The sequence below is a fragment of the Octopus bimaculoides genome, chromosome 5, assembly GCF_046866305.1.
Source record: "Octopus bimaculoides isolate indiv1 chromosome 5, ASM4686630v1, whole genome shotgun sequence".
Lineage (NCBI taxonomy): Eukaryota > Metazoa > Mollusca > Cephalopoda > Octopoda > Octopodidae > Octopus > Octopus bimaculoides.
Genome location: NC_142932.1, coordinates 47,808,755 through 47,822,084, shown reverse-complemented (window position 1 = coordinate 47,822,084; position 13,330 = coordinate 47,808,755).

Below are 13,330 nucleotides of genomic sequence, written 5' to 3'. Positions count from 1 at the left end.
TGGTATCGTGGAGAGGAAAGCGTCGAGTTTTGTCGGCACTGTCATGCTATTAGCTGTCAGAAGTGAAAGTGCTCACTGCTAGTGAAGTATCTATCTGTCTGCCTGTCTGCCTGCATGCCTGTTGCTGGCCTGTCGATTCTTTGGCTACTGACAGCTAATACCATGACTGGCCGGAGCGAGCTATATGTCTGTCTGTCTGTCTGTCTGTCTGTCTCTCTCTCTCTATCTATCTATCTATTACTCGAAAGTTATTGGAACAAATTTGACACCTATATCCGTCTGTCTGTCTGCCTGCTGGTTTGAGTTGATACTTTGGCTTACTTACTTACTGATATCTATCTACTGTCTATCTATCTATCAATCACTCGTCCACCTTATTAGAAAACACAAATTTAATATAAAAACATATTTCCTGAAATTGCAAATTATTTAAAATATAAAAATATAATTTTCAACAGAGAGAATTTATCAAAATAGAAAACAAATGAAGTTTGAAGTTTAAAAATAATAGGATCGACCACTCACGACTAGCTAGCGCGGACGCGCGACTGCGCGTTCGGGACCACTCTGCTTTAGTAGTACCCTTATACTCTGTGTTGTGTTTTCAAACGCATGGATATAGGTGTCAAATTTGTTCCAATAACTTTCGAGTAATAGATAGATAGATAGATAGATAGAGAGAGAGAGAGACAGACAGACAGACAGACAGACAGACAGACAGACAGACAGACAGACAGACAGACAGACAGGCAGACAGACAGACAGACATATAGCTCGCTCTGGCCAGTCATGGTATTAGCTGTCAGTAGCCAAAGAATCGACAGGCCAGCAACAGGCATGCAGGCAGACAGGCAGACAGGCAGACAGACAGATACTTCACTAGCAGTGAGCACTTTCACTTCTGACAGCTAATAGCATGACAGTGCCCTAACCCTAACCCATCCATGACACCAACCATGCTCTTCGTTTGTTCAACTCTTTCTCCTTCCCTCCTGACCCCTCTAAACTTCTCTTCACTCTTGACATCAAGAGTCTATACACGGTCATCCCTCACGACGAGGGGCTGCATGCACTCCAACATTTTCTTGACCTTCGACTCAACCCCAACCTGACACATCCACACTCCTTCGTCTGGCCGAACTTGTCCGCTCACTTAACTGCTTCTCGTTCGCGGGTGATTTTTACCAGCATGCCTCGGGAGTAGCCATGGGAACGAGAATGGGTCCCAGCTATGCGAACCTGTTCGTTGGCTACGATGAGGCCCAAATATTCTCAAGTTTCACTGGTCCCACTCCTGAACTATACGGTCGTTATATTGATGACTGTATCGGTGCAACATCACTCTCCCGTGAACATCGAGAATCCTTCCTCTCTTTTGTCAAATCTTTCCATCATGCCCTCCACTTCTGCACTATTTCCGACACCTCCGTTGCCTTTCTCGACATTTCGGTCAGCATTCATCACTCCACTCTCACCACCTCCATCCACTACAAACACACAGACTCACACTCATACATCAACTTCTTCTCCTCCTCCCACACTAAACACACCAAGCTCTCCATCCCTTATTCCCAATTCCTTCGTCTACGCAAGCTCTGCAGTGACAAACATGACTTTGAGATTCAGTCTCAACTCATGGCTCGCCACTTCATCCTACGTGGATATCCCCTCACCGCCCTTGCCAGAGCACTTCCGTGGACCGTGCATCTGCTCCCTCCCCCCGCACCCACCCCACCGTCATCCGTCTCCCGTTACCCCTCACCTACCACCCCACCACCCTACCTCTCCAACGCACCATTCTCCGAGCCTTCCGGCGACTCCAGTCCGACCCCTCCACTTCGCACATCTTCCCTAACCGACCCCTCCCTTCCTTCAAACGAGCCCACAACCTACCCCTAACCCAACCTCGCAACCCGGTTCGTTACCCTGCTCTCTCCCACGCTGCCGCACTTGCCCTTACCTCTCCAACACCACCCTCCTCACAGGCACCTATCTTATTTTAGATATATTAACGTGTACATACATACATACGTACACACATACATACATGCACACATATAAACCTACACAAATATACATATATCCATTTATATATATATATATATATATATATATATATATATATATATATATGTATGTATGTATGTATGTATGTATGTATGTATGTGTATATATGCATATATAATTATATGTGTGTGTATTATTTAATAAGCACAATATATGTATTTATGTCCTACTATTAGTTTCATGGTTTCATGTGCTGTCAGCATGCCAAATAGTGCTTTTTAACACATCTGGTGTCCTAGCACAATTATCAGATACTGCCTACATAGCATAATGAAATAAAAATGGGACGATAGTCCATTATGTCCTGCTGGCAGTGTCTGATTATTGTGCTAGGGCAACAGACGTGTTAAAAACACTATTTGGCATGCTCTCGGCACATGACACTAATAGTAGCACATAAATACATATATTGTGCTTATTAAATAATATTTATCTCTCACCAGATGGAGTACTTTTTGTTGATTTTCATATCACGGAATAGTACACTCTGTGTGTGTGTGTGTGTGTGTGTGTGTGTGTGTGTGTGTGTGTGTGTGTGTGTGTGTGTGTGTCTTAAACTCATATATGCTTGTATGCTCTTAAAATAGTTCGATAGCTGTTTCCTTTGTTTGTGTTCTGGCTACTTATAATTCTATTTAATCCATTTATCTTTTGGACTGAGATTCGTACTAGGTTTAAAGAGAAAAACGTTATTAATTTGTATTTAATCATTTATTAGTCATACAAAAGATTTTTAATTCAACAGTCAAATTTATAAATTGTAAAGTAGCTCTGCATACATCTTCCTTCAGTAATTTGAACAAATACGATGGAGGTTTCCGCTTACGATTTCACAAACAGAAATGAAAACCAATAATCGGAATTTTAAAATTGCCGTTTCCGTTAGCGGTACAACGACAATTGGATTAATAAATTCGGTTAGCCTCTTTCTGGAGAAAAAGTACAATCGATTAGATCAGATCTAAGACTTGCTCGATACTTTGTTCTATCGATCCGAGAAGGTCAAAAAGCAAAGTAGACTTCTGTAAGTTTCGAACGTAGAACGTAAAGAAATTGCTTCAATGCACAGTGCCATGTTTAATCCACTGATCCATTGATTCTGCTAATCCACCACTGTCGTTTGTCCGACACTATACCAAAATTTTTATTCCGCAATCTTTGTTTATCTGACACCCTAGTGGTCCCAGCTAGCTACCACCCTCATTTGGATTACTTAAAGAAAATAGTTTTTTCTTGTTTTGTATTGTTTTGTTTTGTTTTAAACAATAATAATTTCGTGTCACTATACAAATGTGAATAAAACGAACCGCGAAACCAAGAAAGTATACTAACTTTGCGACTGAATTAAAATCAATGTGATATCTAAGAAATAAGTTCATTTTTTTTTTATTATTCCATTGAAAACGAATGCAATTGCCTCTGTAAATTCATTGATCGATATCTATAAGTTGCGACGAAGTCTATTCAGAAAATAGCTATATTAATACATGAGTTCATCTTTTGAAAGCTTGAACATTTGGCAGAATAAGATATGACAATATTGACGTATTTCTCATTGTAGTAGTAGTAGTAGTAGTAGTAGTAGTAGTAGTAGCGGCAGCAGTGGCAGCAGCGTGAGTGGCAACACCAGCAATAAAATAGTTGTAGCAGCAGTAAACTGCTAAACATTGATAATACAACCACACAGATTAGCAAGTAGGATACATAATATTGAAACTCCATAGACAGAAGACAATACAGTGGATCTGGAGTGGATAGAGCTGCAAGATATAGATAGAAGTAAAGTTATGTAAATAAGGAGCCGTTTGGTTGAGATGAGAAATGAATATTTTGATACAGTAAAAAAAATTAATTTAAATAACAAAAATGTTATCAATATAGTACCAAACAAATGGCTGTGCAGAATTGTAATATTAGAACGGAGCAGAATAAGACGAGGCGCTAATGTATGTGACTACAAGAATTGTCTAAAAAGCAAAGATATCACATTGCACAATAAGTTTTGTTAACCACGCTTATCGGTGTACAACCTAAAATGATATACGAGTTGTGTTCAAAAACGTCTAACGCTGCGTACTTGCGACTGAAATGCAGTGTAAGGATGGTAGTCTTGACTTTAATTTTATTAGTAGCCATATGACACCACCTCAAATGATCCAGATACACGTCCTACACGTACTAAAGTAGATATTATGTTAAAGTATATAAAGTAAATAAAGTGTTAAACACTTCAGTTGTGCAAATTAGTGACTCCAGTTTTTCTGGAGCTATTGGATTTGATGTGTATGTAAACGGATGGGTTGTTTGTTTTTCTGGGATTGGTCAAGTGATGTAGACTCCTCTGATGAGACACTAATACGGGTCGAAATTGATTAAGGTCGTTCATTTGGTCTGTTTGTTTGGTTTTTTTTTTGGTGGCTGGGTGTCAATTTGCAGGGGAATAGATAAATTTGTCATGTTTGTACGTCTACTACGTAGATTTACATTTATTTGGTGCACTTGGACAGTTGTTGTAATTTGAACAATGAAGGATTTGTAAGAGCATATTTATGTGAAATCCTGTCTTGAATGCTGTAAGATAGTTATGGAAGAAGTGTTTGAGATGTGGACAATGTCACGAGCTGTTTTTGCATTCAAAATCGAAAATAACTTTCACCTAAAACGATCCTAAATCTAGAAAACGTTTCACAACAACGGGCAATATCCACTTTAGGTACGTACGCACTGAGATCCGTGAGAATTGTTGCCTGACTCTATGGAGTTTCCGAATAAGTAGTCATGTGTAAAGGTTAAAGCCACATGATTTTTTAAAACCTTCGGGTTGCCGCAAAGTTTGCGCTGCGTTTGCTGACAGATGAGTAAAAGAGAACCAAATCACAATCAGAAGCTGCACGATCGTTCAAATACTGTAGAAAACATTCTGAAACGTGTTTCATAACAAGTGACGAAACAGCTGTTGAGCATAATTACATTACATTAAATTAAAAGCTGTGTTTACCCAAATCATCAAGAATATCGTACCATGGAAATCCGAAAGACTGAGATAGCAAGTAAATAGGTAGCACGTAAATAATCAGATATATCAGCATGTGTGTGTGTATAGCCACATAATATGTATGCGTGATAAAAAGGGTAGGGTAAGAGTACAAGAGAGAAGGAGAGGTGTAAATAGAAAATGGGGGGGGCAAATATAAGGCCGTGCATGTTGCTAAGTACGGCTGTTAGGTAGGTAAGTAGGTTGATTTGTACGCTACAAGAAGAATATCTTGGCAGACGAACACATAAATGAGGTGTCTGCAATACATCGACGCCGCCGCCACCACTATCACCACCACCGCCGCCGCCGCCTCAAAAACCGGCATCGACCACAACATCTAGCGTCACCATAACAACAGCAGAGAGCCAACAAAGTAGCCCCCATGTGGTTCTTCGACTTGCTAAGAATAACAGCCAAATGTCTCACGTATCACACTCTACTAGTTAAGAAATATAAAATGAATTAAAAGGATACACAACGTCTGATATGATGATGGCATATTTATGATTGAAATGTTTTTGAACATTGGCGTGCCTAATGAGGAACGGCCTAGGGCTATATACAATGGTAGTAATAGTAGCAGCGAGAAATACTGCCGTCATGGCAGATTTCTGTATATATTAATCTGTTGAAAGAAATTTATGCATGTCTGTGTTTTCTCCTATTTAGCTGATTACAGCCAGCACAGACTTCTGAAGAACCCCGTGAGAAATACGTGGTATTTGGTATCTAAAAGAAGAATTATGTGCGTGAGTGTACGCGTTTGTGTGCGCGTGTGGTGGGGGAGACAGGGAAAGAGAGAGCGTGTGTGTGTGAAAGAGAAAGGTGTGAGATAGGTTGTGAGGCTGGGGAGAAAGTGATAAAATAAGATTCTTCCGGGAAAGTGTGGTCTGTAGGGGTTGGGATTTTTTTTCCATGCAAGAAAATTCTTTACCGTTTATAGACTTGAGCGCCGTTGTTATTACTATTATCATTGTTTTTATTATTATTGTTAATGATGAGTTACTCAAGTCGTTTCTTGTTGTTGTTGTTGTTCTTCTTCTTCTTTTTCTTCCTCCTACATCTTTCATTACTTTTCAATGTAATGATATAATCACGTAGTAACAATGATTTAGATGTCTATAGCCACCCTCGCTCCTCCTTTCATTGCACATTCCTAACCTTATGGTAAAAAAAAAAGTTAAGGTAATAACACTCAAACTATCCAATATCAGTCCGCCACCGTTTTTATTAACGAGGAGACAAATTAGAATTTACAGCCAAATTAATTCTGTCTTGTTGGACAAGTTTCAAGAGTATAACACCATCTTCCTTTTACTAAGCATGGCTATTTGTCTGCCCCTATTCAATTCTCTCAAATGTCACCCATCAATCACTATGGTCATGTCCCTTTGCCTAAGAGAAACTCGGAGTTAAGATGTAGTTATGTTATATTCCATGATTTGTAGCTTTGAAAGTTCCATGTCACTTTACTCCGAGTCCGAACACTAGCAACACTAGGCTCAGGCATGGTTGTGTGGTTAAGAATTTCGCTTCGTAGGCATGTGGTTTCTGGTTCACTCTCATGTGCAGCACTTCAGGCGTATGTCTTCTTCTATAAGCCTGAGCCGACTAATTTCCTCGGAAAGGAATTTAGTAGAAACTGTGCAGCGATCCGTCACACGCGCATACACACGCACACACGCTCACATATGCCTGAGCCTAAAGTTTCTTGTTGTTGTTCTTATGAACAAAGGTATTCCAGTCGTAACCATACCAACTCCAATTTTTCATGAGTATCTGTGGAAGACTACCTTATGTAATGTGATGTTTTTGAGAGCGAGAGAGATTTAGCTGTTATTTCTAGCGGATTGAATAACCATGTGGAGATTTACCTCTTCGTTCTGTCTGTAATCTGTTGGGGTCGTAATCTGATTTTATCTTCTTACGGATTCGTTGGTAAGAAATTATAACGCAATGGTTCAAGGGCACACTGTAGTAATTCGATAAGTAAATGCATGTTAGAAAGAAAATGAAACAACTATCATCTCCATTATGCACTCCACCACCACCATCACTACCACGTGCAGACTGGATGTTGTGTTAGAACACAGAATACTGCGTTAATTATCTTGAGAGTACTTGTCATATGCACTCGTATTTACATCAACAATCCACGTTACGTTGGAGGTAAAGATTGCCTTTTGATATTAATACTACTTCTGTCGCGATTAATTATTTTGTAATAAGCCCACTGGTTATCTGCTACATCAGTGTCTGAGCAAACACTGGAATTCTATATATTGTTGACGGGGAGATTCGGCCATTATGTCACTACCGGATATCTGCCACTGAGGAGACCAAGCAGAGCGGAATCACATAGTCTGGCAGTTCCGGCAGCTGTAGAAGAAGACGGTTTTCACCTGTCAACTGTATAAATACGAATGCCGTTATGCGTCACAAGTCCATATGAAAGGTTCTCACAAGATAAGTAGCACAGTATACTATTTTACCGCTTTTACAAGGTAAGACTTATTATTTTATTTATCTCGTAATCAGTAAGGAAGGCAGTGTCCATGTCTCTACTCAGGGCCTCCGAGAGTGGTCGGAAGGAGGGATTTGAGGAAAGTATCCTCAAACAGGAGCCCTGGCCCGAATGCTTGCAAAAAACAGTGGACTTCGCGAAGGTACACAAGTTGCTAAGTGGCTGTTTGGTAATTTACATTTTAAGCTCATGTCTTGCCAAAATAGATTTTACTGCTTTTTATCCTTCTGTGACCAATAGAATAGGTATTAGTCAAAAAGTGGTATCGATTTAATTGACTATACATCCCCTATCCCATTAAAATCTATGTAACAGTGGGAAACTCAGAATTTATGAAAGTGTTCAAATGCTGCCGAGGTCGAATTTGCCTTTTATCCTATCGGAATCGATAAAATAAGTACCTGTCAGGATCTAAGGCTTACCAGTGAGAGAATGCAATATATGCAAACATTTTCCAAGATTCCAAGAAATTTCTAGCCCTGGTAACCGCACCCAGAAATTCTTTAGGATCTTAGAAAATGTTTGCAGATATTGAAGATTAGCATTCATATTTAGAAGACCTGAAAAAAATTGTGTACCCTAGATAAAATGTTCCTCAGAGGCCCTAACTAGAGCGCCAGAAGTGATTATTAAAATAGTTCTGCTTTCCATGGACAATTTAAGAAGATACTTAGTCGTGGAAGAAATCCCAACACTGGTTTGAAGTTAGTCCGGCTGATCTCTCTTTTTCTGTCCACGAATTTGGTGGGGAGCCGAAAGATATTTTGCACCCGCTGATAAAATTTCGCAGTGGCCCAGTTGGAATGGTGAAATTGCAGAAACGAGAGTCTACAGGACTCGGTCAACAGTTGTTTTAACCCTCGACCTCGTTTGTTTCCACTATCATTAGTAACTGAGAGAATACCTTCCAAGTGTTAATTCAGTTGATCGTATTCTGACTCCCAAAATTTGTGTATTTACGTTCTTGTAACAAGAAATCACCATAATTTTATAGTGAGGTTTTGGTAAGTGGCTAAGATATTAGAGTATTGGGCTAAATGCATTACAAAATATAGTTTCATGGACTTGATATTGTAACAAATTATTTTTCTGAGTTTTTGAGACTTTCATACCAGGTAATAAAATTTCTCAGAAGTTCTGACTAGAACAGTGGAATGGAAAAGGCGATATAGTGTGCAGGATTCAGTCAATAGTACTTTTAGTCTTCATTCCCAGTAATAGATAGAATGTCTATCAAAAACTAATTCAGTCGACCATTCTACATTTTCCTCCTATCTACAAAAACCTGTTATTGAAGCAACTAAGTGATCATTGTCGTTTTGGAGCAGTGTTGATAAATGGTGCAGAGGCGAGAATATTAAGTATGTTGGACTAAATGCTTTACAGAATGTAGTTTCATAACTTGACTGTGAAAATCTGAGGCGAGGAATTATTCATTATATTTTCATGTATTCTGGCTTGTGTCCTCATCTTGGTTGTTGTAGATAGTCACAACGCTTTGGCCGTTGTATCTTCCAGTCTTTCTTCAAGTGCTTGTTGTATTCAATAACGTGAATTTAATAAAGGGTTCTGTTTGAAATTCAGACAAAATTCCTATGCACGAAGAAGATCGGAGGATGCAGCAGAAATGTTGTGATTATAACAGCTGAGGATCCCTAGTCTGAATATATCAGTGCCTGAAACTGACATACGAGTTCAAATATCATTAACGTCAACGTTGCCTTTTATCTTTCCGCCATATTAGTTTGTTGTTGTTTAGTCAAAGGCATTCCAGCTGTGATCATCCTGCAGTTTAAAAGATATATAGGACTAAATACCTTATGATGTCCTTTCCTAGTAGTATGTTATTTGAAGGAGATTTAACTGTTATTTCTAATAGATCGAACGACCACGTTTGAAAGTCTGGCTTTGTGCCAACATCAGAGACTCGTTATTTTTGATGGATGGATGGATGGATGGATGGATGGATGGATGGATGGATGGACGGACGGACAGACGGACAGACAGACAGGCAGGCAGACAGGCATACAGGCAGGCAGACAGACAAACAGGCAGGCAGACAGACAGACAGATCGATAGATAGATAGATAGATAGATAGATAGATAGATAGATAGATAGATAGCGTAACAGAGTCAGAAATCGAATGAATAGATGTATGCAATTAATAGTTAACATCTGAATAATTAATTGAACTGACCTAAATATTCCATTCACTTTCGTATATTGATTTCTAATATCGGCGCAATGACACGTATTTTGGAGTGATGACACACACAGTTAATAATAATCGACCCAGTACCTGACTGGTGATGAATTAGCAGAATCGTAACTGCGTCAAACGAAAATGTCTTACAAATACTTGCTTCGGTTCTTTCCGTTCTGAGTTCAAAATAAGCTTTATCTTTTATTCTTCCGGAATAGATAAAAATAACTGCCAGTCCAGGACATTAGCTTGGAAGAATTGTTGAAGCGTTGGACATAATGTTCTGGTGTTATTTATTCTTGTTCTTTTCTATGTTCTTATCGCAGGCGTAGGCTTGGTGGACATGTTTCTATTCTGCCGAGAGATCGGTCGTTTCTGAAAGGGGGAAAAAGCCAATGAAAGAAACGGGAAACCACTTTTGTATTCTCTCACGAAAATTTCATGACGAACACAACTTTGCTGTATTTTTTCTTTACATTGTGACTGCGTGAGAAGGTCTTGTGAACTGGTGTGCATCTAACCACCAGGAAAGGCAATGCCTATGTCCCTTCCCAGGACCTCCGAAAGTAGTGAGCGGACGGAAGAAAATATCCTGAAACCGGAGACTTGATCCGAATGCATGCAGTAGAGATGCCTCCACAAGAAGTACTGGAGTTATTGGGTGTGGTGTTAAACCTGGTAACGGATTGAGTCTACCATCCAAGAAGATCACTGCGGGATTTGAATTCAGAACGCAATGAAACGGAAAAAAATACCACAAGACATATGGTCCGATGTTTCTGCCGTTACTGCTAATCCACTGCCCCGGATTGGTACTGTTTTATCGATCTCCGAAAGGATGAAAGGCAAAGTTAATCTCTGCGGGATTAGAACTCAGAGTATCTCGTGTCAGAACAAATACTGTGAGGCAATCTATCTAGTTACAAAGCAGTAACAACAACAACAAAAACAACAACAACAACAACAACAAAAACAACAACAACAACAACAACAACAACAAAAACAACTCGGTAGAAGGCAACAAGAAACCATCTTTGTATTCTACCGTGAAAATTCCTTCACAAACACAAACCGCTGTTCAAAGAAGCCAGCAAAGCTCGTTTGTCGAGCAAATGATGTTAAAAGAAACATTTGATTGGTACTTACTGTCTTGGTCCCCAATTGCTTTGGTAGGTTTTAACTCACGACTTATGAAATATGGCTGTAGTGGTGATGGCGGAGGTAGTGATGGAAGCAGTGGTGGTTATGGCGGTGATGGTGAAGGAGGTGGTGGTGTTTGTAGTGGTAGTGATACTGGAACATTCTCTGCCAGTTTCAACGATGAGCATTTTACTGCTTAATTAATTAAATTCCTATTCATAACGTGTGAGTAGCTGTGTAATCATTCCACAGACACGTCTACTTTCTTCGTAATCCTTGGACTCTAATAAAGTGGAGAACTGGTAGAATTGTTACCGTGCCAGACAAAATGCTTCGCAGTATTTCTTCCGTCTTTACGTCTTGAATTCAAATTCTACCGTGGTCGCCTTTGCCTTTTTCATCCTGCTTTCGAGGTCGACAAATATGTACCAGTCAAGTAATGAGACCGATAAAATCGACTGTTTCTCCCGCAAAATTTCAGATCTTGTATCTATAGTACAAAGGATTATCAAAGCGGTGAGTCGGTAGAATTATTACCGGCGCCGGAAGAAATGCTTAGTGGCATTTTTTCTGGTTCTTTTCTTTGTGAGTTCAAATGCCGCCGAGGTCGACTTTGCCTTTCATTGTTTCGGGGTCGATAAAATAAGTACCAGAAAATTACTGGGAACGATGTAATCGAATAGTTCCTTCCCAGTTCTATATTTAAGAGATGAGGAATTATGTACATTATTTACGGGCATATGGCGTAGTGGTTAAGAGCGCAGGCTACTAACCTCAAGTTTCCGAGTTCGGTTCCAGACAGCGACCTGAATAATAATAATAATAATAATAATAATAATAATGATAATAATAATAATAACATCGAAAAATACCTTAGGAATGAGAACCCAGGTTCGAAATTTCCCCAAGACACCCGATGAAGGCTGGGGGCATATCAGCCGAAATGTTGTGTTAACAATAAACAAGATGAGGACAAATATCCGTCAAACGTAAATAATGTAAATAATGTAGTTTCTTCCCCTCAAAACTACTGGCCTTGTGACGCTATGTGATAAGGGTGGATATTTGAATTACATGTGCATTCCATACAATGAGAAGAAGGGAGAGGAGGAAGGGGAGGAGGAAGTCGAAAGTAAGAAACGTCAATGAAGAAAGAAGTAGTAATAGTAATGAAGGGTAGAAGAAGAAGAAAAAGAAGAAGGGCATCATCAGCCGTCAATTGCTGACAAGCTCTACTTATAAAATCTCGAAAGGATGAAAGGTAAAGTTAATACCGGCGACCGGCGGGACTTGAAATCAAAGCACAAGAAAGCTTGGAACGAATACCGCAAACAACTCTTCTATTTCACCGTTTTATTAATTACTTAGTAGAGTATCAGTAGAATTACGACGGTTAAGTGCTCATTTCAACCAACTTAGACACTTATCTTCTGAAACGTAATAAAAAAAAATGGCCTTGTGCCCAGCTGAAAGAAATCGTTATTACGTCATAAAACCCAGATTACCATATTTGGTAAATCTTTGATTACCGCTGGTCAATGTCAGTCAGACAGCATATTTATTAATACAACAAAATTAGCGTTTCCGTCGTACTCGCTGCATGACGTATGTATTAGCACTTACTTCACTATTTCCTTCACACAGACTTATTACTTCTTTTACTACGTCTAGTCTTATTCTTTTCCTTCTTTTATCCTCCTCATATATTTTTCCTTCTTTCATCCCACTCTTATATCCTTTTTCTCTCTGTCTCTATCTCCTTCTTCTCCTCCATTCCTTCTCTGATTTCTCAACTGACCTCCTCATCCTCCGCCACTTCTCTATTTTCTCTCCTACTTTCTTCCATGATACCCCCACCCCACCAAATTCTCCTCGTCCTCCACCTCCTAATTACTTCCTCGACGATTCCTCCACTCTTCTCCTTTTTCCTCTCTCCGACTTCCTCCCTATTGTTTTCCTCCTCTTTTTCTTCATTTTCTCCTACTCTTCCTCTTCTTCTTATTCCTCCCCTTCCTTGTCTTCTGGTTTCTTCGTTGATGTTTCCCCACTCTTCTTTTTTGTCTCTCCCACTTCCTCCCTGATGTTTCCCTTCCCTCCTCCTCCTCCTCTACTTCTTCTTCTTCTTTTGGAATATTTATTTCTCTCGGGATACTGTCTGAATAATGACTATAAGAACAATAATTCGTAATGTAAGCAGTCCAAGGACACAATCATTTTGTTTGCTCTTTGTTTTTCTGCGCCGCGGTGGCAGATGGACTGAGACAAAAGGAGGGGAAGAAACAAGTAGGAGTTTGCAGTCAATTTAAATGAACACCGTAACTTCAATGGTAAACAATTGTATTTGCCATGGAAGGAAGA